The 26,140-nt window shown below is 49.7% G+C and overlaps 1 long non-coding RNA gene across 1 annotated transcript; it reads right to left on the reverse strand.

The window, feature by feature from the left end:
* Positions 1–944: 944 nt before the first annotated feature.
* LOC128333063 (uncharacterized) lies at positions 945–24,124 on the reverse strand. Its single transcript, XR_008310837.1, has 3 exons — positions 23,974–24,124; positions 14,734–14,842; positions 945–987 (listed from the first exon to the last, which is right to left on the reverse strand). It is a non-coding gene; the product is annotated as an uncharacterized LOC128333063 (long non-coding RNA).
* Positions 24,125–26,140: the final 2,016 nt, after the last annotated feature.

A 26,140-nucleotide genomic window follows, 5' to 3' on the forward strand; every position in this document is an offset into this window, starting at 1 on the left:
GTGTGCAACTTCCTCTGATGGGGCACATACCCTTCCAAAAGCAAACCTTTTCTGCTGTAAGAGTCTGAGGTGCATCCCATTTTTCATTCAGGCGAAAAGTGTCTCTTCCAGATATGGGAGGTTTAGGGAACCCGCTCCAAACACACACCCTTTGCATGACTGATAGGTTTCCTACCACCTGAGTTACATCACCTGCACACAGTGCGTTCCAGGCCGTTTCTGGTTTCCGTTAGCTTTTTCAGGCTTTTTGTTGGTTTTTTGTTTCTTGTGCTCTTCAGAACTTTTCAGCTCTCTCTGAAAGGCAAGGGGTGTCTTGGAAAAGAAATGGTCAAGGGTTTTCAGTCCGTATTTGCTCCCACCCCCAACTCGCCTCCCCACCGATTCCCCAAATCCAGGTGCCCTTTGACCCTGGGGGGTTCATTTTGTGATCCTCCAACATAATCTGAAGGCAAAACCCCGGGAAGTCTGGTTTCTGTACATTTCAACAAAAGGACAAAAACGCCCCCAGCTGTGTCGAATTTATCACTCGCTCCCTAATTGATAATGGGGTGGATGGAGTGTTGGAACTAGCAGATTTTTCCCCATATGCCAAGCAGCCCTGCCAAAAGGAGAGTTGGGGGGGGGGGAGATCACTGGGGAGGGAGGAGGCACCCAGGGGAAACATGATGAAATGCTAAACCCGCTGCACTGGGCTGGCTCAATTCAACAGCATTCCAATCCTGCCAACGTGTTAAACAGAAAAAGGCTTCTTCTTTTTTTAAGTGGAGGAAAGAGAGGGGGGTTGGACCCTTGGGTGTTAAATGCTTCACCTCCTGGATGCATTTGTAGAGGAACAAAGCTTTAGGCACCTTCCCCTCCCCTTTCCTTCCTTGATCCAAAATGGTGAAACTCGCCGAGCAGTCCATACGTGCAGCAGAATTAGAGATAAATTGTATTGTACCTACCCTTTGGACAAGTGGAAACAGGTTATTTGTTGCAATGCTCCTCCTAGGGGGAAACAAGAATGAGTCCTGAAGGCAAAAGTATACCTTGTTCTTAGATGATGCATGCACGTGCAGCAAGTACAGGCTCCATCTTGGTAGAGGCATTCCCTCGATCTTTGTAGAGGCATTCTCACCATTTTAGTAGAGGCATTATCGCCATTTTGATAGAGGTGTTCCCTTTTTTCTAAGCAATTGAGAGGCATGCCACTTTAAGATGGTGCCTATTCCCTATGGACTTAATAATAAATAATAATAATAAATAATAATAAATAATAATAATAATTTTGCTAAAACTACATAAACTTCTTTGTAAAAAATCTGTCAGGGGCATCTAATTGATCAAAAGGCTTAGAATGGATTAATCTGGTGAATCAATTCAGAGATGCACAAAAATTAATCTCATACGGGGGAGGGAGATTTTTATTTCCTTATGTATCTAATCATTTATACAATGGAGCAAAACTGAACTCTAAGGAGAAATACAATAAAAACATGACAAATGTATTTAAAACAGTCAACACCGGGGGTGGGGGATTCATGCAAAATGCCAACAGCTAAAGTCAAATCAAGGGGTTGTGAAAAGCCTTCCAAAAGCTTGTTTTAATGTTTCCTAAGGACTAGAAACAGGCAGTAGGCACAGAAGTTTGAGGCAGGCCTCTTCAAGGTAACAAGGGGCCCCTTCTCTGTATTTACATCCATTTTTAAAAAACAAGTAAGCCTCTAGTTCTCTTACTTATTTTGTTATAAGGATTAAAAAAAATCCTCAGCATTCTTCTACCCAATAGTTCAGCTGAATATCCAACACTTACCTGGGTGTAAGTCCCATAGAACAAAGCACACCTGATCACATAATCATTTGAATCTAGGTTTAATGTGAGTTACCAACATTAGCATGGCTGTGTGAACCCACATCAATGCGGGAATTTCAGGCCATAAACTACCTTGGCATGGAGTCACACAATGGCCCAGTTCAGACGTACAAGTTAACTGGAGCGAAGCACGGCCGAGGTTTCAGTTCTTAACTCCAAATCGTGCTGCAGATGTTCACCAAACCGTGGCCAGCCAAACTCCAGTTGAAGGAGAGAGGAGCGCCGAGGCACAGCCCCACCACCTCTAGGACTGGAGTTTGGAATAGGCACAAAACCGCTAGGTTTTTCCAAGTTCTTTGATCAAGAAATCAAGGGCTCATTTTGGATTTAGAGTCCTCTTTCTTTCAGGTAAATACAGGCATAACCTTAATGTAACCTCTGTTTTTAAGCGGGTCGTCTTAAATTCGGAGTCATCTTCTATTTGGGTAAATACGGTAGTCCCCTTCTCTGGCTGGGATACCAAGAAATAAGATTTCTCTTTGGATTAAACAGGGCTCCGAGTTTCTCCCCATGCCCTGACCAACAGCAGCACTTGCTAGGAAGAAGCTGGTTATTCAGAAACCCGGATTGTTTTGTTGACTCACCCCCACACCCCCCCCCTTTAAGTAAACTTTAGATATTTCCACTCCTGCAATAATCATAATAAAGCCAGCTTGGAATTGCCCAGCAGTGGAAGTCTGTTCCCATTCTAACCACCTGCCAGTTGAAGGATGCCTCCCTCGATCTATTAATAATACAGTCGGCAGCAACAGTTCTCCCTCATGGTGATTGATTTATTATTAGGTAAGAGGGCCGTCGAGATGGATTGTGAAAATTACATGTCTGCCAATACACTCTACTGGCCTGGATCTGGGTCTTGCTTACAGCGGTTTTACGTCGGTTGAGACTCCCACTGCTCCGAAGGAGTTTCTGCAGATTGACACAGGGGGAAGAGAAGGAGGGTTGGATGCCCCAGGAACAGCGGCACCTGATCAGCTTGCAGACCGAGGAAAGGTGGAGGGAATGAGACCCTCCTTCCTTCCTGGTATCCCTCCTTCTGTCCCAGGGCGGCCCTTCCAGGAGGGAAGGGAAGGCTGTCGTCTCTGGTGTACACGTGAGGAGGGGCGCAGACGGTGGCAAGCCCTGCCACCACGGGCACATACATAGGAAGCTGCCTTATGCCATGTCAGACCCTTGGTCCATTGAGCTCAAGGCCTTGTCTACACCAGGCCTGCTCAACGTAGCCCTCCCACCCCCAGCTGTTTTTGAACCACAACTCCCATAATCCCCAGCCCCAGTGGCCAATAGCCAGGGATTATGGGAACTGCAGGCCAACATCTGCAGGAGGGCCAACGTTGAGCAGCCCTGGTCTCCAGGGACTGCTAGCGGCTCTCTGAGGTTTCCAGGCAGGAGTCTCTCCCAGCCCGACCTGGAGATGCTGCCAGGGATTGAACCTGGGACCTTCTGCATGCAAAGCAGATGTCCTTCCGCTGAGCTACGGCCTCATCCCCGGAGGGGAATATCTTGCAGTGCTCACATGTAGTCATCCACCCAAAGGCAAGTGAAGGCAGACCCTGCCTAGCAAAGGGGGCAGTCCATGCTCGCTGCCACAAGACCAGCAACTCTTAGGGAGGAGACACCTGCAGATGCGCAGCGGGGAGACCATAACACCCACCTCAGGTAGCAAAATGTCTTCAGCTGCTTTTCTTTCCTCCCTAACCGGCCTGCAGGTGGATGAAAGGCAAATGCACTTAAATTCCTCCTCACCTCCCTCTCTTCTATCCTGATATGCCTCTTTCCATCCTTCACCCTTTATAGCTGGGGAATGTAACCAGTAACCAAGGTGGAGAACCCCTGTCCACTAACTAAGGCCACATCAGTTCCTCTATCTTCCCTGTTTTCACTGGAAGAGCAAGAGGGAATCAACCAAGCCATGTGTCTGTGTGTGTGTGTGTGTGTGTTTCCTTGAAAGCTACTCTCAGCCCACAACAAGGTGGGCCGCCATATTCAAAGGAAGCCTCTCATTACAGGCTTCAGGATCAATACGCTAATGAAGAACTGATGGAACCCACCTGTCAGGGACAAAAAGGGCCTGGAAGGTGTTCATGGGGATTTAATTACCATTTACAGGTCCCCAATACCCAGAGGTGCAGAAGCTGTGCTTTAGAAGAGATTAACACCAGATAAACATGGCTGCCCAGGAAAGGAGCATTTGTTTCCCTGGAGGGGACATTTGTGTCGGCCAGACGCTCTGGGATTTTGCTGGGGTGACCCAAAGCTATTCCTCCTGGGAACCCAAGTGTTGTGGATGTGCCAATAATAATAATAATAATAATAATAATAATAATAATAATAATAATAATAATAATAATAATCGAGAAGAAAGAAAAACAAGTCAAAATAATCGACATAGCAATACCAGGGGATAGCAGAATAGAAGAAAAAGAAATAGAAAAAATCACCAAATACAAAGGTCTACAAATTGAAATTGAAAGGCTGTGGCAGAAGACCAAAATAATCCCAGTGGTAATTGGCGCCCTGGGTGCAATCCCAAAAGACCTTGAAGAGCACCTCAACACCATAGGGGCCACTGAAATCACCACCAGCCAATTACAAAAAGCAGCTTTACTAGGAATAGCCTATATTCTGCGACGATATCTATAACAACAGCAACAACATTGACAATAAAATTCTGGCATCCCAGGTCCTTGGGAAGGACTCGATATCTGGATAAAACAAACGAGTCAATAACACCTGACCGACTATGTAAACAAGCAATAATAAAAAATAAATAAATAAAAACCCTATGGAAGTCTATGGAGCATGAGGCCATGCAGTTAGGTCAGTAATCCCCAACCCATGTCTGTCTCGAGAAATAAACAGATTAAGCAGTTAGCGGCTCCTGTGAGCCCGAGGTACCAATTCTGCAGCTTGATCCTTCAACCACTCCTTATGCAGAGACACCTTATGCACCCTCAGAGGAGGCTGCCCTCTCCACCTCTTCATGAGGCAGTGTTCTCAGAACATCGCAAGCTCATGTAGAAATGCAGGGCTGCTCTGGAGAGCGCTAATCTTGACTCTTTCTCATTCTTCAGGGACTTTTACACACAACAGGCTTTACCTTGAGTTTCCTGGGAAGCTTTACAGTGAACTCGAAGTTGTCCCAAAAAACGGTGCAAAAAGTGGATTATTTTTTTACCCCGGTTATAAATTGGGATGCACTCTAACCCGCAATGAAAAATCTGAATTGTGTGTGAAGTTCTTCCTGATAGCTCACAGGGACTTCAGGGTAAATCCAGCCCATATGGGAACGCACCCCCCCCCAATTCCGGAGGAGATGTAAGTTAAAGGGCTTTAAAAGCCCCGTGTGAAAAGTGTCCTGGGCAACCTTTTTTCAAGTGGAGGAGTGCGCTTCCAGTTTTAATTCAGGCCAGGAAACGTCTCTGTCAAAAAATTGTGCAAGACAAAATTAATGCATTAAGCATGCAGTTATTTCAAGGGGGGTTCAAGATGGTCATTATTGGCCATTTCTTCTTCAAAGGTAAACTTATAAAATATTTCTGTAACCCATCTGGGCTTCTTGGCCGACTAGAAAAATCGATACAATTTTTAAAAAATATATATTATTTTAATCGAGGAACATTTTCACCTGCCTAGAGAGGAAGATTCCAATTTGTTCTGCTTCACAGGACCAAATCGGAGGCATCCCAAAGAACACGATAACCAAGACCCCAAGAAGGAAACAACAAACTGTATCAAGTGAATAGGAAGGGACTTTTTGGTTGTTGTTCTTGTTCCTCATTGGCTTGGGCTGGATATTGTCCATCAGTGGGGACAGAGTGTTTTGTGGTCCCTCCCCTTCTCCACCCTCAGCAGGGTTGCGTTTTGATGCTCCCTCCTCCCCGGGGTCTGACCTCCAGTGTGCCCTTCTCTTGTGTGAGCAGAAGAATTTCAAAGGGGTGAGGCAGTCTTTTGTGTCAGTGGGAAGGACAAAGGGTCTACTAGCCGGAGGTCCCCATGATGAGGTGTGTGTTTGCATATTGTTTCCAATTCCTGGCTCCTGCATTGGCAAAACTTTCCCCTTAGAGAAGCAGGCTCCATGGAAATGAGTCTCTCTTCGCTCTTGGCATCCCAGACCTGGAGAATGCCGGTGTGTCAGCGCTGCAGTGTAAGAATGTCAGGTTCCATCCTGAGCTATTCCAGTGGGAGGCAGAGCAGCTCCTTTGCAGGCAGAAGGTCCCACTGGTTCAACCCCTGGGAGGGCTGGGATTCATCTCCAGGGAGGGCTGGAAAAGATTCCTGCCTGAAACCAGGGAGAGTTGCTGCCAGTCAGAGCAGGCGGCTCTGCGCTCAAGGGCTCGGTGGTCTGACTCAGCATATGGCAGCTTCACATGCGCAGCTGTGGGTAGGATCTACGAGTTCCTCACCGCTCTCTGAGATCAGGAGGGGTCCGTTTTGGGGTGCCACCGGTTCATCTGGTGGCAACCTGGCATAGGCTTTCTCTGTTGTCGCCCCTGGGTTGTAGAACGTGCTCCCTGTCGGTATGAAAGGATGATCTTCCTTGGAGGCCTTCAGGAGAGCCTCAAAGGCCCTTCTTATAAGCCTGGCTTTTAATATCATCTAGTTTTAATTTTAATCCGCTTTTAAATGGTTTTTGATGTCGTCGTTTTGTATTTTTGATTTTAGTGCAAAACTGCCCTGAGCCACTTTAGGAAGGGCAGTATATAAATCAACCAATCAAACAATCAAACAAGAGTGGATTGCAACAGGCATTTAGGGTCCAAACCCCGGGAGTGGCCCGTCGTCCTAAGGTGTGAGTGGGCTACAAAGGAGGCACAGCTGCCTCGGCTTCCTGGAGCTCCGTTTGCTCCTCTCTCTTCCACCTCACCCCAGCATGAATGAGAGCCATGCTGCCTGCAGGCTGGCCATTTGTCTGGTTAAGCACACAGCTCTACCTGACCAGTGTCCAGCCTGCAGACAGAACGGGTTACTCCTGCAAACCCCTCAGCTCAGTTCTAGGAAGCCAAGCATTTGCCCTTGTGAAGAAGATGGATACGTTGACACCCGGCTGCTTCTTTGCTCCTCCACGGAACACGCTTGGTGCCAAGTCACTCAGGCAACTGGCTGACGTCAAGGTCCAGGCATGTGACGGTGGAGCGTCAAAAACCCACCATCCCAGCCAAGGCCTCCGAATGAAGCTCTATTAATCTCTGCTGGGCGGCTAAGAAGTCACCCCAGGCGAGGCTCCAGCCTGTAGCCCTTGACGTCATCCTGCGATTGCTTCTGCTTCGGCAGCTTAACTCTTCCTGTGACTCAGTTCTGTATCTTTGGTTTCTCTTCCATGCCATTTGGACCCTCTCCTCTGGTCTTGGCAGCAAACGTCTATGCCAGGTGTTGAACCTCCTTGGCTCTGTGGCCACAGTCTGCGGGGCCGGCCCCCAAGTCCGGCCAGCCTACAACTCAGCTGACCTGCCTCTCTGCCGTTTGGTAGACCATCAGGACTGGAGCCTTTACAGACATTTGGGCTGTTACCCCCGAATCTCCTCCGGAAGAGAGTGTGTGTGTTCACACACTGGCCAGATTTACTCCGAAGTCCATCTGAGATCTTTATAAGCAGCCCACACACAAATCAGGCTTTCTCTTCCAATTCCTAGCTTGTCCTGATATTTCTCCTGGGTTTTTAAAATGCTGTGAGTTTTTCTGAAAACACTGGAGCAAATAGGGAGAGGCACTGATGAAGAATCATTAACATGATAAGAGGGAAACACTCTTTAGGAATGCAGATATAGCTCTTTAGAAATGCAAATCATTTCCCAAAGAGTGGGAAAACCAGTTTCCAGGAAGCAAACTCTTTAAGTTCTCCTAGTTACAAAAGTAAAACCTCTGTGTTTGCTCAGGCTGACTTTTTGGAACAATATTAGTCTGCTTGCTTAAGGTTTCCGCTGGTTAAAACACCACCCATGTGTTGGAAAAAAGGGAAGAAACCTGTTCATGTATACAAATGCTAGCAGTCTAGGACACAGGATTTGGAAGGCAACATTGTGTTCCTACCCAAGGAGGAGTTCGCGCTCTCTCTCTCTCTCTCTCCACCCTCTCCTTGGCTAGAAGGAAAACACAGAGGCTGCAATGTGAACCTGCACCAAAAGAAAACCCAAGAGCAGAGGGGAGGGGCTGCTGCCCTCACGCTGCGAGTGTAATTCGAAGTGGCTTCGCTCAACATTTACCCCGAGAGCTGGAAGTGATGTGTGGGAAAGCTCCAGGTGATGGAGATGGGGTTGGATCCACAGGTTGCCAAGCGGGTGGGCAGAGATGGACAGCTCAGGCCAGCCAATCCCAACAGGACTCGTAGGTCACAAGAGAACTGCTCGCAATCAATTCATGCAGTAATTAACAGCAACATCACAACATCACCACACCATCAAGCCACCAAGGAGGCGTCTGGATACATCCTGCATGGTTGCCTGTTCTAAGCATTTCTGTCCAATTCACTTCTGCTAGGTTTGGGTGATTGGGCCCTGACTGCATTGGTATACCTGGGGAATATGCTCCAGAGATACAGAGAACTACTTGCCCTCAGGAGCAGGTGGCCCACTCCGTCTCTGCATGATTAACTGTTCTGAATCCCTCCATCTAATCAGCCTCCTCTAGGGGAAAAGTTAATTCTGTTGCTTCTCTGTATTGGGTGTTATCATTATCTCCAACCTCTCTCAGTTCATCTGGCAGGGGAATTAATTGCTCTCCACGGAGGGTGTTTCCAACGTCGCTGCCTGAGTTACTGTTCTGTCCTTCCAGTCACAAAGCAATTCACAGAGACACAAGATAGACAAAAGCACAGGTAACTCTTACTCTTTGGAAAGAAAACCTTTTGGGTGCAAGCGTTTCGGCTTCCCATTCATTCTGGAAAAGTATGCCTCCGCTAGCAGAAGTTTGGGAAATTCTGCTTGAAGAGTGCAGTTCCACTACAAACTGACATTGGTTTTAGGCCATTTTAACTGTCAGGGCTTTCCCCACAAAGAATCCTGGGAACTGCAGTTTGTCGAGGAGAACGGGACTCCTTTATTAGTGACCCCTGGCCCCAGTTCCTCACTGGATGACAGCTCCCCGCAGAGGCAGAATAAACTCAGTTTTAAGCCTGTGGTATAAATACACCCTAGGAGTTGCAAGACTAGCAAGATTAGCACTTGGTAGGGTTGCAATGAAGGCCTTGGAAAGGAAATTTAGATGCCGTGACATGCTACACCTACAAAGATTAGAATCGTTCGCACCATGGTTTCCCCCATGACACTCTATGGATGCGAAAGCTGGACTTTGAAGACGCAGGACAGAAAAAGCATTGATGCTTTTGAACTTTGGTGCTGGAGAAGACTTTTGAGGAGACCATGGACAGCCAGGAAAATATACAAATGGATCACAGAACATATCAATCCAGAACTTTCACTCGAGGCACAAATGACCAGGCTCAAACTATCATACTTTGGACACATTGCGCAAAGACCCAGCTCCCTGGAGAAGTCCATCATGCTGGGGAAAGTTGAAGGAAAGAGAAGAAGAGGACAACCAGCAGCAAGGTGGATGGACTCGGTTATGACAGCAATGAATGCACCACTGAGAGACCTTAAAGGCCAAGTTGAAAACAGATCGCCCTGGAGAGAATCTATCTATGTGGTCGCTAAGAGTTGACACCAACTTGACGACACTCAATCAATCAATCAATCAAGAGTTGCAATGAGAGGGAAACCCCACAACATTTGGGGCACGGCTCACTAGGTGGACCTAGGTGGTTGCCTTGGGCGCCAAATCTTGGAAGGCATCACAACTTCCTGGGTGGGAGTCAAGTGGGCAGGGCTCTCCCCTAGCTGGACTCCAGCCGGCTTTCACCTCCCCCCCCACCGCCCTCAGCACGCTCTTTCTCCACCCCCCCTCCCTGCCTCACTCTGCTCTGCTATTGCTGTGGCTGCTCAGGTGGGAGCCTCCATCTTGGCTGGACCCCAAACAGCTGTGACAGATTGCTGGGCTGCGGCTGGGCCTGGTCGGCCATGGAGGGAGGTTCCTCTCTGTTAAAAGCTGCCCTGCAGAAAGACACAGAGTTGGGTTGGCCCCGAGGATCAGAGGGCCTGCACTACTGGAGGGAGGGAGGGAGGGAGGGAGGGAGGTGGCGGCCATAGAAGAAGGGCGGCCATGGGGTGGGCTCCAAGCTCCTCAATTCCTTTCCCACAGTACTGGCAAACCCGTGCGGGGTAAAGCCTCTGCACTCCTCAACTAGGGGGTGCCAAAGTCAAACTTTGCCTGGGGCGCCAACCACCACCACCCCCCACCCCCGCCGGCCCAGCCCTGGGTGCATTGCATCTGGGGAAATGCTGCCTCCACAGCCACTCCTGCAAGCCAATCCCAAATGAAAATGAAAAGACAGTCACCCCTTGCCAGCCACTAGGGTTCCGTTGGCAAATTCACAGTTGGCAAATTCGCAGTTGGCGAGGCATTAAACTCTATGGGAAACGGGGTGAGGGGAACCATGGCCGCAAAAAAAGACCTAAAAATAAAGGGGGGAAATACCCCCCAAATGCTAGAAATCACCAAGAAATCCGGTAATATCACCAAGAGTCACCAAGAGGAATGAGCAGATCGAACCTCTGAAAACCCACCCACCCAAATTGCTGAAACCCCTCTAAAATCACTAAGAAACCTCGCCAAACATGGATACTCAGGTTGCGGTTTGCAAGACCTGTCACAATTCCCTATTCACATATGCTCAAAACTGCAGTTGGCAAGGGATGACTGTGCTTGTTTACCCAGAGGTAAGGCCCACGGGACCCCGGGGAAGCAGGCCTCCGAGGTATGCTGCTCAAAGATGCATCCCCAGAAGCTCTCTAAAGTCTTGTCTCCAAAAAGCAGGACAGGGTGCCAGATCCTAACACCTCCTTTCCCCAATCGGCACGTCATAGAAATCTCTCTTCTCTTTGCTCACGCACACAAGCCGGTCGCCCCAAGCTGGGCACTGGCATTCCTTTGCTGCTGCAATACAGCCCCTGCTTTTAAAATTCATGCAAACTCTCCTCCCACATCTCCCAGAACAGCCTTGATTAATGATCAGAGGTTGGGAGAGGGAGAAAAGGGAGGCGGGGGGGGGGGGGAGAGAAAGAGAGAGAGAGAGAGAGAGAGAGAGAGAGAGGTTGAGTGAAGTACACTGGGGCATGAATGCAATGGCAGTTTAACCCTTTGGCGGTTGCACAGAAGCTGCAAGATCCCTTGGAATCTCTTCCTCTGGTGCAGGGAAATATATGTAGCCAATGGGTGGACAGAGCCTCTCTGAGTCCTGATTTTGGACCACCAGCTTCTCTTCTTTTCAGCACCTATTCACTGATGACTGTCCACCTTCCCTCCTCCAGGCAGCTCAGGGTAGTGGATGTGGTTCTCTCCCCTAGCCAAAACATATACCCTAATTTGGACTGGCCCCAAGTGCATCTAATGAACTTCATGGCCAAGTAAAGATCCAAATTAGGGATGTGCACAGGCAGAAATCCCCTCTGAGGCTCCTGCAGGCCCTGGCAGGTGAAATGCTCATCTCCATTCTGGGAAAAGCTGAGAGCTGGTCTGGTGGTAGCCAGCATGAATTGTCCCCTTTGCTAAGCAGGGTCTGCTCTGGTTTGTATTTGAATGGGAGACTACACATGAGAGCACTGTCAGATGGGGCCGTAGCTCCCTGAAACGGCAGCTGCATGGAGAGGTGCTTTTACCCCTGGACTTAGGGGCCGGAGTCCTGGGCGTCCACCCCCCCAGGGGTGTGTGTTTCCAAATCTTTTTTAGTCCATCCTGGGTGATATGATTGAGTTAAAAATGTGCTAAAAAATACTGTGTGGGTAGGTGGGTGGGGCCTCCAAAAGCCTTTAGGTCCAGGCTCCAAAATGACCTAGGTGCACCTCTGGCTGGCTGCTTGCATGCAGAAGGTTCCACGTTCCCTCCCTGGCACCTCCAGATAGGGCTGAGAGAGACTCCTGCTTGCATCCTGGAGGAGGCCGCTGCCAGTCTGTGTTGAGCTGCCCACTGGGACCATATTACACCTATTTTGAAAGGGCTACATTGGCTGGCAGTTTGTTTCCAGGTCCAATTCAAGATGCTGGTTTTGACCTTTAAAGCCCTTAATGGTCCGGGCCCTGGCTCTCTAAGGGGCTGCCTGCTCCCACTGGTTGCTGCCCACTTAACGTGGTCATCGGAGGGGGCTCTGCTCCCCATGCCGACAATGAGGGAGGCTCGGCTGTCGTGCACGTGGGACGGGGCCTTCTCAGTGGTTGCCCCCAGACTGTGGAATGCTCTCCCGGTGGGCATCCACTCCTCAGTCTCCATCACAGTTTTTAGGAAGCAGATGAAACCTTGGCTTCTTGCCCCAGCTTTTATACGAGTGCTGCTTTTGTTGCTGCTGCTCTGTATTTTACGGTCCTGTGTGTATTTTTTAAACTTTCCATTAGACTTTAATGTATTTTGTTGTGTAACTGCTTTATAGTCTTATGTTGTTTTAAATGTTTTGAGAACCGCCTTGGGATTGCTTTAATGAAAGGCGGCATATATATTTAATGATAAATAAACAAATAAATAAACACGGAGGGCCCGACAGCAGCTTCCTGTGTTCCTCTCTGGTCCAGCTGCCTCTCAGCAGCAGACAACTGCTTGTTTCTCACTCCCACACAAGCAGAAAGTAGAAGCATGGACAGTCCCCGCACAATTTCTGTGCAGGAGCCCAGTTTTTTTAAGGTTAAAAGAAGAGGCAGTGCCTCCTTTGGCTGACGCCTAGTGACAGTTGCCATCCCCCCCCCCCACATAATGCTTTGTATGTAGTGTTGTTTAGGGACTCTGTGGGGGCACTTCTCCCAATTCCCCCCCCAAGTTGCTTTTCTTAATTTAAAAAAAAAAACTGAGCTCCATTACACATATTTGAATACAAGCCAAAGTAAGTAAGCCCCTTGGTGTGGTGCAAACAAACTGCTATCTCCTCCCATCCGCTGGGTGCAAACAAAGCGCTATCTCCCCCATCAATTGGGTGTAAACAAAGCACCATCTCCTCCAAGTGCTATCTCCTTCAGCCCTGCCTTTGGCAACACCTCTCCCAAGCATATCTAATCACAGCCCGTGGGCAGCCTTAGCCTGACCCCAGCTGTCCAAACCAAACCTCACAAGCTAAATGTGCAGTTCATTCCTTGGCAATCACGAGTCTTTTCTCCCCATCGCCATCCCATTAAGTCTTTACTAATTTTCAAAGCAGCGCTGGGGCGGCGGGGTGTGTGTGTGTGTGTGTGTGTGTGTGTGTGTAAGCTGAGAAAAAAGGGGGGGGGCAAGAGATGGAGAACACAAAAGAGTGAGGAAGGGTAGGGAACCGCAGTGTCGAAAGTTGTTTAATATCTGCTGGGAAAGCCCTGGCAAGAAAGGGGTTAAGGCAGGATTTAATCAACAGTCACTAATTAATCCCCTGGATGACATTAGATTGTGGGCTACATTGCTTGGGGGGTGCGCGCGAAAGGACGGGGGGGGGGGAGTCTAATTCACTCTAGTGATTTCTCCAGGGACCCTTGGACTGTTGTGGCAGGCAACATTCATAAATCACCATTTAAGGGCGGGTGGGGAGGGAGCAGAGGCAGTAAGGCGTTGTGTGTGTTTGTGTGTTTGTGTGTGTGTGTTGGGGGCGCCTATGTTTGGCAGTAGGGAGCGCATGATGCTTGGTTGCCAACACGCCACAGGGGCTTTGGGTAGGGTTGCTAGCCCACCACCCCAGGACCGGCCAGGAATTGGCACCCATCTGCAGGTGACCATTGAAAACAAAGCGGGAGGTGTCAGTGGCTTCAGTCAGAGTTGGGCACCCTGGTTCTGGATCTGGGGGGGGGGGCAGCAGATCCCAAGAAGCCGGACAATGGGCCACGCTCCCAGGAAATGCTCTACTATCACTGGAGACCAACATTTTAACCACAGGGACATAGGAAGCTGCCGTATACTGAGTCAGACCCTTGGTCCATCTAGCTCAGTATTGTCTTCACAGACTGGCAGCGGCTTCTCCAAGGTTGCAGGCAGGAGTCTCTCTCTCAGCCCTATCATGGAGATGCTGCCAGGGAGGGAATGTGGAACCTAGATACTCTTCCCAGAGCAGCTCCATCCCCTCAGGGGAACATTTCCACTTAGTCCAATCCTGGCCCATGTTGCTGGCACCTTTGGAGTCCCAAAGAGCTAAACCGATCACCCGAGGAGCGGCTGCCAACGTTTCTCACACAGACACTGCTCCCATGCTTTTTAGAGCAGCCAGCAGGCAGAAAATTGGCAGGTGAAGCTTTTCCCATTGCGTCATCTCCATGCCAGGAGAAGCTTCAGCTGGGGAAAGTGAGGCTGGGAACAGGGGCTTGTTTTAAGGCCACGTGCAGCCAAATGTTTCCCATTTTGCAGTTTGGAAGGTCAAATCTTCCTGTGCAGCTGACCTCTTGCAAAGCCTATCTTAGTTAAGGTAAGCTCTTGCAAGGCACTCTGGAGAAGTGGCTGAGGATCTTCTGAGGGGTGGGATTTCCCCTCCCGTGCAGGGTGGGGCAAGGCAGTTGCGTCAGGGGGTAGATTGTTGGGGTGCCCGCAGGGTGGCAAGATACCTCTCTCTCCCCCAGTGGAGCAGCTCTTTGGGACCAGTTTGACCCTGGCAGGCTTTGCAAGGAGTGCCTCTCCCTGCAATCCTTGCAAGAAGCACGAGGAGCGAAGAGGAGGCTGCTGGCCACGTCCCTCCCTCCCTCTCCCCTGCACCACAAGCTTGCAAGGGTCGGTTTTGAAGGGGGCTGGCCCCCACCAGGAGCATAGGGCAAAGCAGCATTCAGCCCCTCGCCTCTGGCCCCACAATACCACGGGCCACCCCCCATATGACAGTCTCAGGGCCCCATCCAAACCTTCTATTCCAGCAACTGGAGGCGGAAGCCAGGAACATCGGCTTCCCAAGAAGATCCACCTGGCTCCTTGAATGGCACCTTACTTGCTGGCCTCATGCGTTTAAACCTGCTAAGAAACCACAAGTGACTGTATTTCCTTGAACCCAAGCCTAGTTTCCCTCCACCCCACCCCACCCCCAGGTTCTTTGGTGTTAGAAACCAGGGGGTCGCCTTAAATTCAGAGGCTTCTTCTGTTCAGGTAAATACAGTGTAACCTGTATTTAACCTGGCTTTTTAAGGGGGTGGGGGTCATCTTACGTTCGGAGTCGTCTTCTGTTTGGGTAAATACGGCAGGTAAACTGGCTGGCACTACAGAACCAGCCCAGGTGAGAGAAGAACAGAAGAACAGCCCTGCTGGATCAGGCCCAAGGAAGCCCATCTAATCCAGCATCCTGTGTCACACAGTGGCCCACCAGAGGCCTCTGGGGAGCCCACAGGCAAGAGGTCTGTGCATGCCCTCTCTCCTGCTGTTGCTCCCCTGCAACTGGTATTTATTGAGAGAAAAGGCATCGAGTTCAGGAAAGACACCTCATCCGGTTACACTGACTTTCGGGCCAGAGGCCATTGTGGCTGGGAATTGTGGGAGTTGGAGTCCAACACCATCTGGGGCCCCAAAGCTGAGAACCCCGGCCCTGGGGCCATTCTACACACTACAGGACAACTCGGCCAGGTTTCTCTCAGGTACCCTCCAGCAAGAAGAGCCCACAGTCGCTCTCGGCTCCTTGACAAGGGTGCTTGAACCACACAGACATGTTTCCAAACACCTGTTAGCAACCTTCATACATTTTAGGCGTGCATACAGGAGTTCTTAAACTTGGGTCCCCAGACGTAGTTGGACTACAACTCTCATCATCCACGGTGGCTGGGGATGATGGGAGTTGTGGTCCAACTACGTCTGGGGGCCCAAGGTTGGGGAACAGCTGACTTACGATCTTCACACACACACACACACACACACACACACACACACACACACACCCCAACTATATCCCTAAAAACTAACTCAATAGGCCATGAGACCTTAGCTTATACCGAATCGAGTCAGGACGGAGAGGAAGGGGGCCGAGAAATAAACAGGCTCGTCTCGGGCTGCCCCTCCTCCCTCCCCAGAGTTTCTGGTTCCTTTCTATTTAAGATTTATGGGTAGCTTCTTATCATCTAGGAACAGTCCACGTTCCACCTGGAGAGAGCATAGAGGGGCCCCATCCATCATGGCGGGGAGGGGGGCTGTCATGGCAGGAGCTGGGGGACGAGGGGAGGAGATTGCTCCCAGCCACCCTGCCTTAAAAGGGGTTTTGGCATTGCCTCCTCCTCCTCCTCCTCATGGCCGTGTCTGCTTCATTCCTCCTGCCCTCCCCTCCCAGTTCATCCCGCAGCCTGGGAGGACCCAGCGCCAAAGGCCCATCCATTATCAAGCTCAGCCTGGAGGAGCCAAGCCAACCGTCTCCGGGAAAATAAATCTCATGAAGAGGCAGGTCGTCTTGTTGGGACCTGCCTCCTCAATCTAACCCCACTCCTGGCTCCCAAAAGAACTCTGACCACTAGCCCTCACTTCCCGCTGCCAGGACTCAACACAAACGACCTGGCTTGATCCTAGACTGGGGACTTGGGCGCTGGCCTCCAGCCAAAGCAACCTTTGTTCCTATCAGATTAAATGCACATCCATGCCCGCTCCCATCTATCCATGCCCACTACAAACAGGTTACACAGTATGGTGCTAACAAAGCGCTATCTTCTCTACTCAGCAAAGTGCAAGCAAAAGCAGCAGGTTCTGCAGGGGCTCAGCAGGGTGTCTGCTCTCAAACAATGGAGCAAACCAAACATAGGAACAGAGGAAGCTGCCTTCTACCCTTGGTCCATCTCAGTATTGTCTGCACAGACGGGCAGCGGCTTCTCCAAGGTTGCAGGCAGGAGCCTCTCTCTCTCTCAGGCCAATCTTGGAGATGCTGCCAAGGAGGGAACTTGGGTCCTTCTACATGCAAGCAGGCAGGTGCTCATCCCAGAGTGATCCCATCCAGTGTTCCCTCTAACAGGGATTCCCAGATGTTGTTGATTACAACTCCCAGAATCCCCAAGCAAAAGCCATGGCAGCTGAGGATTCTGGGAGTTGTAGTCAACGACATCTGGGAATCCCTGTTAGAGGGAACACTGAGGGGAATATCTTACAGTGCTCACACGTACAGACTCCCATCCAAATGCAAACTTGGGAGGACCCTGCTTGGCAAAGGGGACAAGTCATGCTTACTACCACAAGACCAGCTCTCCTTCTCCAAAATGAAACCATTTGGTTTGGTGTCGGCCAAGCAAAGAATTAAAGAGCCACGAGGCAGCCGAGGAAAAAGTCACTTCCATGTAAAAAAAGAAAGAACGAACAGAGCCTTCTTGAAATAAAGGCCTCTGTCTTCTACTAGCGACGTGCTTTGTCAAGCTTGCTCTACTGCTTGGTTCTGAACCATTCTTTAGCCTTCAAGAGAACCGGGGTGCACCATAAAGGATTGCTAAGGGGCAGCTAACCCAGATATGCACATAACTGCGAACATGCATCTCTGGAGACCCCTGGCCAAGTGCTTATGGCCTCAGTCTTCCTTTCTGTACGGCAGGGAGAAACCGTACAGGCCCGGGAGGGCTGCCCACAAAGGCCAGACAGAATGCAGGATGGTGCTGGAATCTCAGGAGAAGCAGACCTTCGTCCTCGCCATGTTCAAGCTATAAAACACTTCCTCCCCTCCTCTCCTCTCTGGGCACCCAGCCAGGGTCTGCATTTAGCTGTAAAAACCATCGTAAGGAGTGCCAGGGGAGCGGCCCGCACCCCCCTCCCCAGCAGAACCATTAAAAGCTTTCAGAACACCATGCCCTTGGTGGGCTGTGCCCTTGGCGGCAGCGTTCCCCATCCCTGCAAACTTTGGAAAAGACAAATTTTTAATTTGCTCACTTAATGCGACTCCTAGCCTGCCCCATCCCACTAGCTTGGGATAAAAAACAAGATGCTTATTATATTAGTTTTACTTTTTGCCCCATTGCTGGATCAGGCCCAAGGACTATCTAGTCCAGCATCCTGTTTCGCACAGAGACCCAGATCCTCTGGGGAGCCCACAAGCAAGAGGTGAGGGCATGCCCTCTCTCTTGCTGTTGCTCCTCTGCAACTGGTATTCAGAGGCATCTTTCTTCTGAGGCTGGAGGTGGCCTGTAGCCCTCAGACTAGTAGCCATTGATCGATCTGTCCGCCATGAATTTGTCGAAAGCCATTCAGGCTAGTGGCCATCACTACATCCCGTGCAAAGAATTCCATAGATTAGTTATGCGCTGCTGTGTGGAAAAGTATTTCCCGGCCATTCATTTCATGGGATGACTTCCCTGGTGTTGTGAGAGAGGGAGAAAAATTTCTCTCTGTCCACTCTCTCAACTCCATGCATAATTTTAGACACCTCTATCATGTCTCCCCATAGCAGCCTCTTTTCCAAGCTAAAGAGCCCCAGGGGTTGTAGCCTTGCCTCTTAAGGAAGGTGCTCCAGGCCCCTGGTCAGCTTGGTTGCCGTCTTCTGTACCTTTTCCAGTTCTACAATGTCCTTTCTTAAGATATGGTGACCAGAACTGTACGCAGTACTCCAAATGCGGCCACATCATAGATTTGTATAGGGACATTATGATGTTAGCGTTTTTATTTTCAGTCCCCTTCCTAATGATCCCTAGCATGGAATTGGCCTTTTTCACAGATGCCATGCACTGAGTCAACACTTTCAACGAGCTGTCGACCATGACCCCAAGATCCCTCTGGAGTTACATTAGCTACTTTCCAGTCCCCTGGTAGACAGCCTAATCGTAGGGACAAGTTACATATTTTTGCTAGGAGACCAGCAATTTCACATTTGAGCTCTTTTAGAACTCTTGGGTGGATGCCATCTGGCCCTGGAGATTTAAGAAATTTTTAGTTTCTCAAGACACTTTAGAACATCCTCTCTCATCCCTTCAAATTGGCCCAGTTCTTCAGCCTCCAAGCCTGAGAAGATTGTTTCTGGAGTGTGTATATATGGTCAGTATCCTCTGCCATGAAGACAGATGCAAAGAACTCATTCAGCTTTTCTGCAATCTCCTTATCCTCCTTCATAATCCCTTTCATATCCTCATCATCTAAGGGTCCAGCTGCCTCCCTGGCAGGTTTTCTGCTTCTGATATATTTAAGAAGTTTTTGTTATTCCCCTTGACACTTCTCCTCAAACTCTCTTTTTGCATCCCTTATTGTCTCCTTGCATTTCTTTTGCTAGAGTTGATGTTCCTTCCTGTTCTCTTCATCTGGGCTCTCGCAAATTGAGATGAGAACAACTCAGCTGTGAGTTTTTAAAGTCATTTTTATCTAAGTTATTGTTTTGAATTTCTGCGTTATGTTTTATGCTGTATTTTGTTTTATTATCTGCTCATGGACCGTAATAAACTATGAAATCTTCATTTGGGCAGGACTTCCATTTTCTGAAGGAAGTCTTCTTCCCTTTTATTGCTCCAGCAACTCTACTTGTTAGCCATGCTGGCATCCTCCTGATCTTGGTGGTACCTTCTTGGCAATGCTCCACTCGCATATAAACTGAATCGGATCACACTATGGTCACTGTTCCACAATGTTTCTTCTACAGCTCTGACATCTCACGCCGGGTCCTGGGCACCACTCAGTATTCTTAAGAGTTATTAATAATCCTTAATAATAAGGATTAATAATTATCAAGATTATTCATAATCCATTTAGGATTATTAAGTCTTGAACCTAGGATGTTCTGCATGCAAAGCAGGTGCCACTGAGCTCTGGCCCCTGGCTGTTAACATACAAAGCTGCCTTATACTGAGTCCGACTGTTGGTCCGTCCAGCCGAATACTGCCTGCTCTGGCCAGCAGTGGTTCTTCAGCTGGGGTCTTTGCCATCACCTGCCACCTGGTCCTTCAAGATCAGAAAGCCAACCTGGGATGTCATGCCTAGAATATACTCTGCCATTGATCTGCAGCTGCTCCCCACTCTGCATGTGCTCAAGGACATTTTGCTATTTGGTTCTTGGCGGGGGGGGGGGGAATGGCTCCCTTCATGGGGAGGCCCTCGGCACAGGGCTAGAGGCACTCTGCTTGCTGAGGTGCTGGAATTTCTGAAACCAACATTGGAAACCTGACATGGCCCTAGTGGGCTGGGGGGTATAGTGGGGGTTGATGCAGCTCCACACACAATAGAGGTGGGGTTTTTTGTGGTTGTTAATGCCCTAAATTTTTTTTTAAAAAAGGAGAAGGGGGGAACTGTACAGTGCCAGAATCTGGTACCCAGAGGAGGGACCCATTAAGGAATTAGCACTCGAAAGCTGTCAAGGGCTCCCCCCCCCCTTCCCCTTAATGAGACGGCTCAATTAACCGCCTGGAGGAAGCCAGGCATGAAACACAGGGGGGGCCCGCCCCCCACCCACCCTTGCCGTGTCTCTGCTGACGGCTTAATTGCCCCCTCCTCTTTTCCCAGACATCCTCTGTCATTTCCACAGGCCTCTCATTATGGTAGGGACGGCTGATGGTGGAAAACTGCTCGGGAGACACCCCCCACTCTCACTCTCTCTCTCCTCCCCCGCAAAATTTCAGACCTCGTCAGCTCCCCTCTCTCCGCTTGCCTTTCCGTTTTGCTTACTGCTACCCCGGGTACCCCCTCCCTCCAAGATCACCCAAACCCATCTTGCGGGGTGTGTGTGTGTGTGCCATTTTCCAGCCATCTCTCTCTCTCTCTCTCTCTCTCTCTCTCATGCCACTGTTTTGTAGCTGGTCAGGATGTAGATCCAAGGCCACTTAACACAGGTTACTTAGCCCACGGAACCCACCCATTACCCTAACTCTACGCAGCAGGGAAATGACTTGACTAGCAAGCCAGAGGTTGCCGGCTCGAATCCCCACTGGTACCTATATCGGGCAGCAGCGATAGAGGAAGATGCTGAAAGGCATCCTCTCATACTGTGCGGGAGGAGGCAATGGTAAGCCCCTCCTGTATTCTACCAAAGACAACCACAGGGCTCTGTGGGCGCCAGGAGTCGACACCAACTCGTCAGCACATTTTGCCTTTACTTTCAACCAGGATGGTAAAAATCACAGGTCTTTCATACCTTGTCAACCTATGATCCCGGACGAAGCACAGATTCCAGTTGTTGACAGAATCTGGGAACTAGGTGTGACGCTTCCTCTGGATTTCTAAACCCCCAAACCAAACTGAAGGCCCAAACGGAGGCCTCGCACCGAGATATATTCTTGGGTGGGCTTAAACCGCCACTTCCTGATCACCTGTAGCAGGCCCGAATTGCTTCCAGGCGACCAGGTCAATATGTGTCAACTGGTTTTCAGCAATCGCTATACTTCAGGATCCCTTAGTCAGACGAACGCTTTCTGTGCTAGCAAACATCCTCCAAGACTAGATCGGGTTCATTTGAGATGGGCCAGGAGTAACTGTGGTGGCGCAGCTGGGAAGCAGCTTGTCTAGAGTGCAAGAGGCTGTTAGTTCAAATCTCCACCGGTGTGCTCCCCAGACTGTGCCTAGTAGACGCATTTGTATTCACCTATATTGGGCAGCAGCGATGTAGGGAGGTGCTGAAAGGCATCCTCTCAGACTGCACAGGAGATGGCCATGGTCAACCCCTCCTGTATTCTACCAAGAAAATCACATGGAATGTGAACGCTAGCAGTCGACACGGAGTCGATGGCACAATAGTATAGTAGTAAGAATCACGTGGATTTGAGTTTGTGTGGGATCCAGGATCCTTAGCATAATTTACCTTAGAGATGTATGATCCCCATCGCTCATTGAGGTCATCTGGAGAGGTCCGTCTCCAGTTACCACCGGTACATCTGGTGGCGACTTGGAACCGGGCCTTTTCTGTAGCTGCTCCTGGCCTATGGAATGCACTCCCGGCAGATATCCGCAGTTTAGCCTTGCTGTCGGCCTTTAAGAGAGCCCTAAAAACTTACTTGTTTGGCCTGGCCTTCCAAGGCTTGTCAAGTGTTGTTGTTTTTAAAAGTATTTTAATTGGTTTTAAATGGTTTTTAATTGTTTTTTAATTGTTTTTATATTGTTTTTAGCACTGTGTTTTTAATTGTGTGTTTTTATGTCTTTTTAAAAGTTGTTGTACACTGCCCAGAGCCTCTGGATGGGGCGGTTTATACATGTAATAAATAATAACAATAAATAATGATAATTTTTTAAAAATACCTTTTCCTACTTCCTTTATGGCACTAAGGGAATGCAAGCCCAAGGGCAGCTCCAGAACGGGGGCAAGCAGAATAGTAGTCCCCCACACACACCTCCCTCTATTTCTGTTAGGCTAGGAGACCCTGGTCACCGTAAGTGGCACAGCAGGGATATGCTTGACTAACAAGCAGAAGGTTGGCGGTTCGAATCCCCGCTGGTACTCTATCGGACAGCAGCGATAGAGGAAGATGCTGAAAGGCATCCTCTCCTACTGCGTGGGAGATGGCAGTGGTCAACCCCTCCTGCATTCTACCAAAAATAAAACCACAGGGCTCTGTGGGCGCCAGGAGTGAAAACTGACTTGACGGCACACTTTACCTTTACCTTTAGGAGACCGTGACTTGTCGGAAATTGACTCCCAGTCTTTTTGGCCCCAATGCCCCTTATCTAGGCTTGCAGGCCCTCGGATGCAAAGAGTTCATTGCCCTCTCAGGCCAGGGGTTCTCATCCTTGGCTGCTCAATCAGATGTGGTTGGACTACAGCTGGCATTCACAGCGGCCTTTGGCCCATTGCTGCTGGGGCTGATGAGATTTGTAGTCTGACAGCATCTGAGATTTCAAGTTTGGGAACCCGTGACTTAATGTGCAGGCCTTGGATTACCATACTTTGGAAGACAGCAATCCATCAGTTACGGGGGAGAGAGAGAGAGAGAAATCCAGTGCCTGCTGCAACCCAGCCCCCTCTTCTTCTTCTTTTTTTTAAACAAAACAAATCTAGTGAAATTTCTACAGGCCATAAATCTGGCTAAGATTGAACTGCACTCGGCATCCATCAGCCAGAGCGATCCATCTTGCCAATGAAGTTTCATTCCGAGGGAAGAATGAATCGCGCTGCAAGGGTACCTGGTAATTAAATTCCGTTCGCCACCCGTTCCAGCCCGGGCCGGTCAATGGAGAAAACATTTGTCTTTGGGGAAAGTGCCACCCTTCTCCAAACTCCAAATCAAGACTCCGGGACGCTGTTTCCCATCGTATGGATTAAAGCCATTGATTACTGTCTGGGCACATTTATCATGGGAAATAGCTTTATATTGCAAAGTTTAGAGCTCTAATTTGTCATCCACACATCCCCAGCGCTAATCATATTTTTATTCAGATTTAATTTGTTTTCTCTTTGCTTTCTTCCCCGGCCCCACACCCCCGTCGTTGGCAGCTTCTCCAAATTTCTCCCTCTTTTGTGTTTGTGAATTGGATAGCATATCTCTTACCCCTACACATGCTCACACACAACCCAAGGTATTCATGGGCAGAGAAAGCTGAAATGCTAGGAAGGAGAAGGGATGGGGGAGCACCATAGGAAGCTGCCTTATACACCCAGTCTATCTAGCTCAGGACTGTCAACACTGACTGGCAGCAGCTCTTCAAGGATTCAGGCAGGAGTCTCTCCCAGCCCTACCTGAAGATGCTGCCAGGGAGTGAACCTGGGACCTTCTGCATGCAAAGCAGATACTCTGCCTCTGAGCTCTGGCCCCCATCTCCGAAGGGGAATATCTTACAGCACTCACATGTAGTCACCCATCCTGGTGCAAACCAAGTCAGACCCTGCTTAGCAAAGGGGACAATCCATGCTTGCTCCTACAAGACCAGCTCTCCTCCACTTCTGGATCAACAACTGCATTTATTTAGCCATATTAAGCCCACATACTTGGACACAGGGTTGCCAACGTTTTCAGTGACTCCCTGCTCCTGTGCTCTCAATAGCAGCTTGATCTGCAGATATTAGCAGGTGATTGTTTTGCTCTCCGTGCTATGGGAAGCGTTGCTTACTGATTTCTGCACCAGTTGGCCCATTTTGTTCCTGGGTAGTTGGCAACCCTACGAATCCTTTCCATCAAAATTGGTGAGACTTACTTCAGCGTAAATGTGCTTGAGATCAGCACATAGTGGTTAAGAAATATAATAAAACCTATAAATGCAATTCAGTGTGATAGATAATAGATATGTCGTTTGCTCACGTTTCTCTCCTGCTGCCCTTTGCACCTTTGCATTGAGCAAGTGGTATGCAGAATGCCAGCATTTCTGTGTGGCGCGATGACAGCAGGCGCGCAGCTCTTCCTAGGGGCACAGGGTGCAAAAAACCCCAGGATCAAGCCTTCAGCTATGATGGCGAAGGATTTGTAGTCCAACAGCTTCTGGAGACTATTCTAGAGGCACCTGGGACTGTGAGACTTCAGCGCCCTCTTCAGGCAGGGAAGGGAATAGGGCTGTGCAACATCAACGTCTGTGATTGGTGGGCAGTTTAAAGCCTCTGGATTGGCCAAGTCTGCTCTGCTTGATCGGAGTCCAACCTTCTTTCCTTGCCTGGTCAATGGAACAATCCGGCGGCTTGATTTCAAGTTCCAGCTTTCAGGAAGTGATCTCAGGCCTGGAGAAGGGCTGCAGCTCTGGGGGAGAGCCCCAGTGTGACCCCCAATAAGCAGCCTTTACCCCCTAATGGCACAGTGGGGAAATGACTTGACTAGCAAGCCAGAGGTTGCCGGTTCGAATCCCCACTGGAATGTTCCCCAGACTATGGGGAACACCGATATTGGGCAGCAGCGATATAGGAAGATGCTGAAAGGCATCATCTCACACTGCGCGGGAGGGGGCCATGGTGAACCCCTCCTGTACTCTACCAAAGACAACCATAGGGCTCTGTGGGCGCCAGGAGTCGACACCAATACTGAGCTAGATAGACCAATGGTCTGACTCAGTATATGGCAGCTTCCTATGTTCCTATGTTCTACAGCGCCTATGCCCCAATCCAGTTTTGGCTGCAAGTCATGTGTGCGTGTCATTCAAGCAGGCCATGGAGACATCCGTGCCTCCAGTAGAAGTGATGAAGCATAGAGAGCTGCCAGCCAGGTCCACCTGTGCATCTGAGTGCGGAAGTTGCCTGTCTACACGACATCCCTTTCCACAGGGCGGCACCCCCCCACACACACTTGTGCATCCCTCTCTGCCTTCTGGGGCCCTGCTAGCCCCACATAGTGACGTGCAGCCTGAGCTGGACCAGGATGCTAGTCTTTGATCTACGGTCCTTTGGCAGACCCTGTCATAACAGCAAAGTTTATTGCGCCGGCGGGTGGAGGAAAGGTCCAAAAATATGGCCGCTGTTCTCTTGGCTGCGTCTTTTGAGGAGAATGATGCCACTTTCCTGGAAACGGAGACGCCTGCTCTGCCGTAATTCTTAATTATGCCATTTAATGGAACAAAAGGGGAACTCCAGTGTGGCTGAAGGTCGCTCCGTGCCGTGGCAAAGAAAAATGTGGCCAGAGTCCCATATTGCTTTTGACCTTCAGAGTTCTGGGAAGCAGGAGGTGGGAGGAGGAGGAGGAGGCCACCATTCCCATGGATGATCCACAGATGTTAACCTGTATAGCAGCATCCAGGGCCCCACTGTGGTCTTCCACTGGGAGACCCCCTACCTTATTCCTCTGCTCCTTTAGGAAGCACACAGCAACTTGGGTGTGGTGGGAAGGGCCGCTGTTTGCCTCAGGAAATTTGGGAACAGGGACTCCCAAGCCTCAGTGAGCCGGCCTTCACCACACAACTGAGCCCAGGTAGCTGTTTTCCAAATCCGGGTGCCTAATTTGCATATTCTGTAAATTGGCTCGAAAATAATTTTTGAGCAGAAGAGTGACGGCACGCTTTGCTCCATAACTCCACTTCTGCAAGGGCTAGAGCTTAGCATTTTTTTTTTTAAATGAAAGCTGAAATCTGGGGGAATCCAGGTGGATTAAGCAATCTGGCTAAAATGCTTAAAATCCGGGTGAAACCCAGAATTTCGGGCAGCAGGGCAACCCTTGTGACAACCATGAGTGGAATGAGTCTATTTTCCTTACAACTTGACTCTTTGGGTTAGGATTGGAACAGTCAGCAAACTCTTTGCCATATTTGTTTAAAAATCTGGAAGGGCCGGACGGATGCAGGGCCCAACTCAGTTGGCGTTGGCCATTTTGGATGCCCAGATGGCTCTTACTTCCCTCCTAAGGGGGGGCAGCCTTGAACAGGGGTGGCTCAAGACAGGAGCCCCCGTTCACAGAGCGGCCTGGCACCTTCCTTGGCAATGGCTCACCCCTCTTTGGGAAAGCCCCCCCCCCCCACACACACACAACTGTGGGTCTCTCAGTGAACCTGCCC

This window comes from Hemicordylus capensis, chromosome 7 (assembly GCF_027244095.1).
Source record: "Hemicordylus capensis ecotype Gifberg chromosome 7, rHemCap1.1.pri, whole genome shotgun sequence".
In the NCBI taxonomy this organism is placed as follows: Eukaryota; Metazoa; Chordata; class Lepidosauria; order Squamata; family Cordylidae; genus Hemicordylus; species Hemicordylus capensis.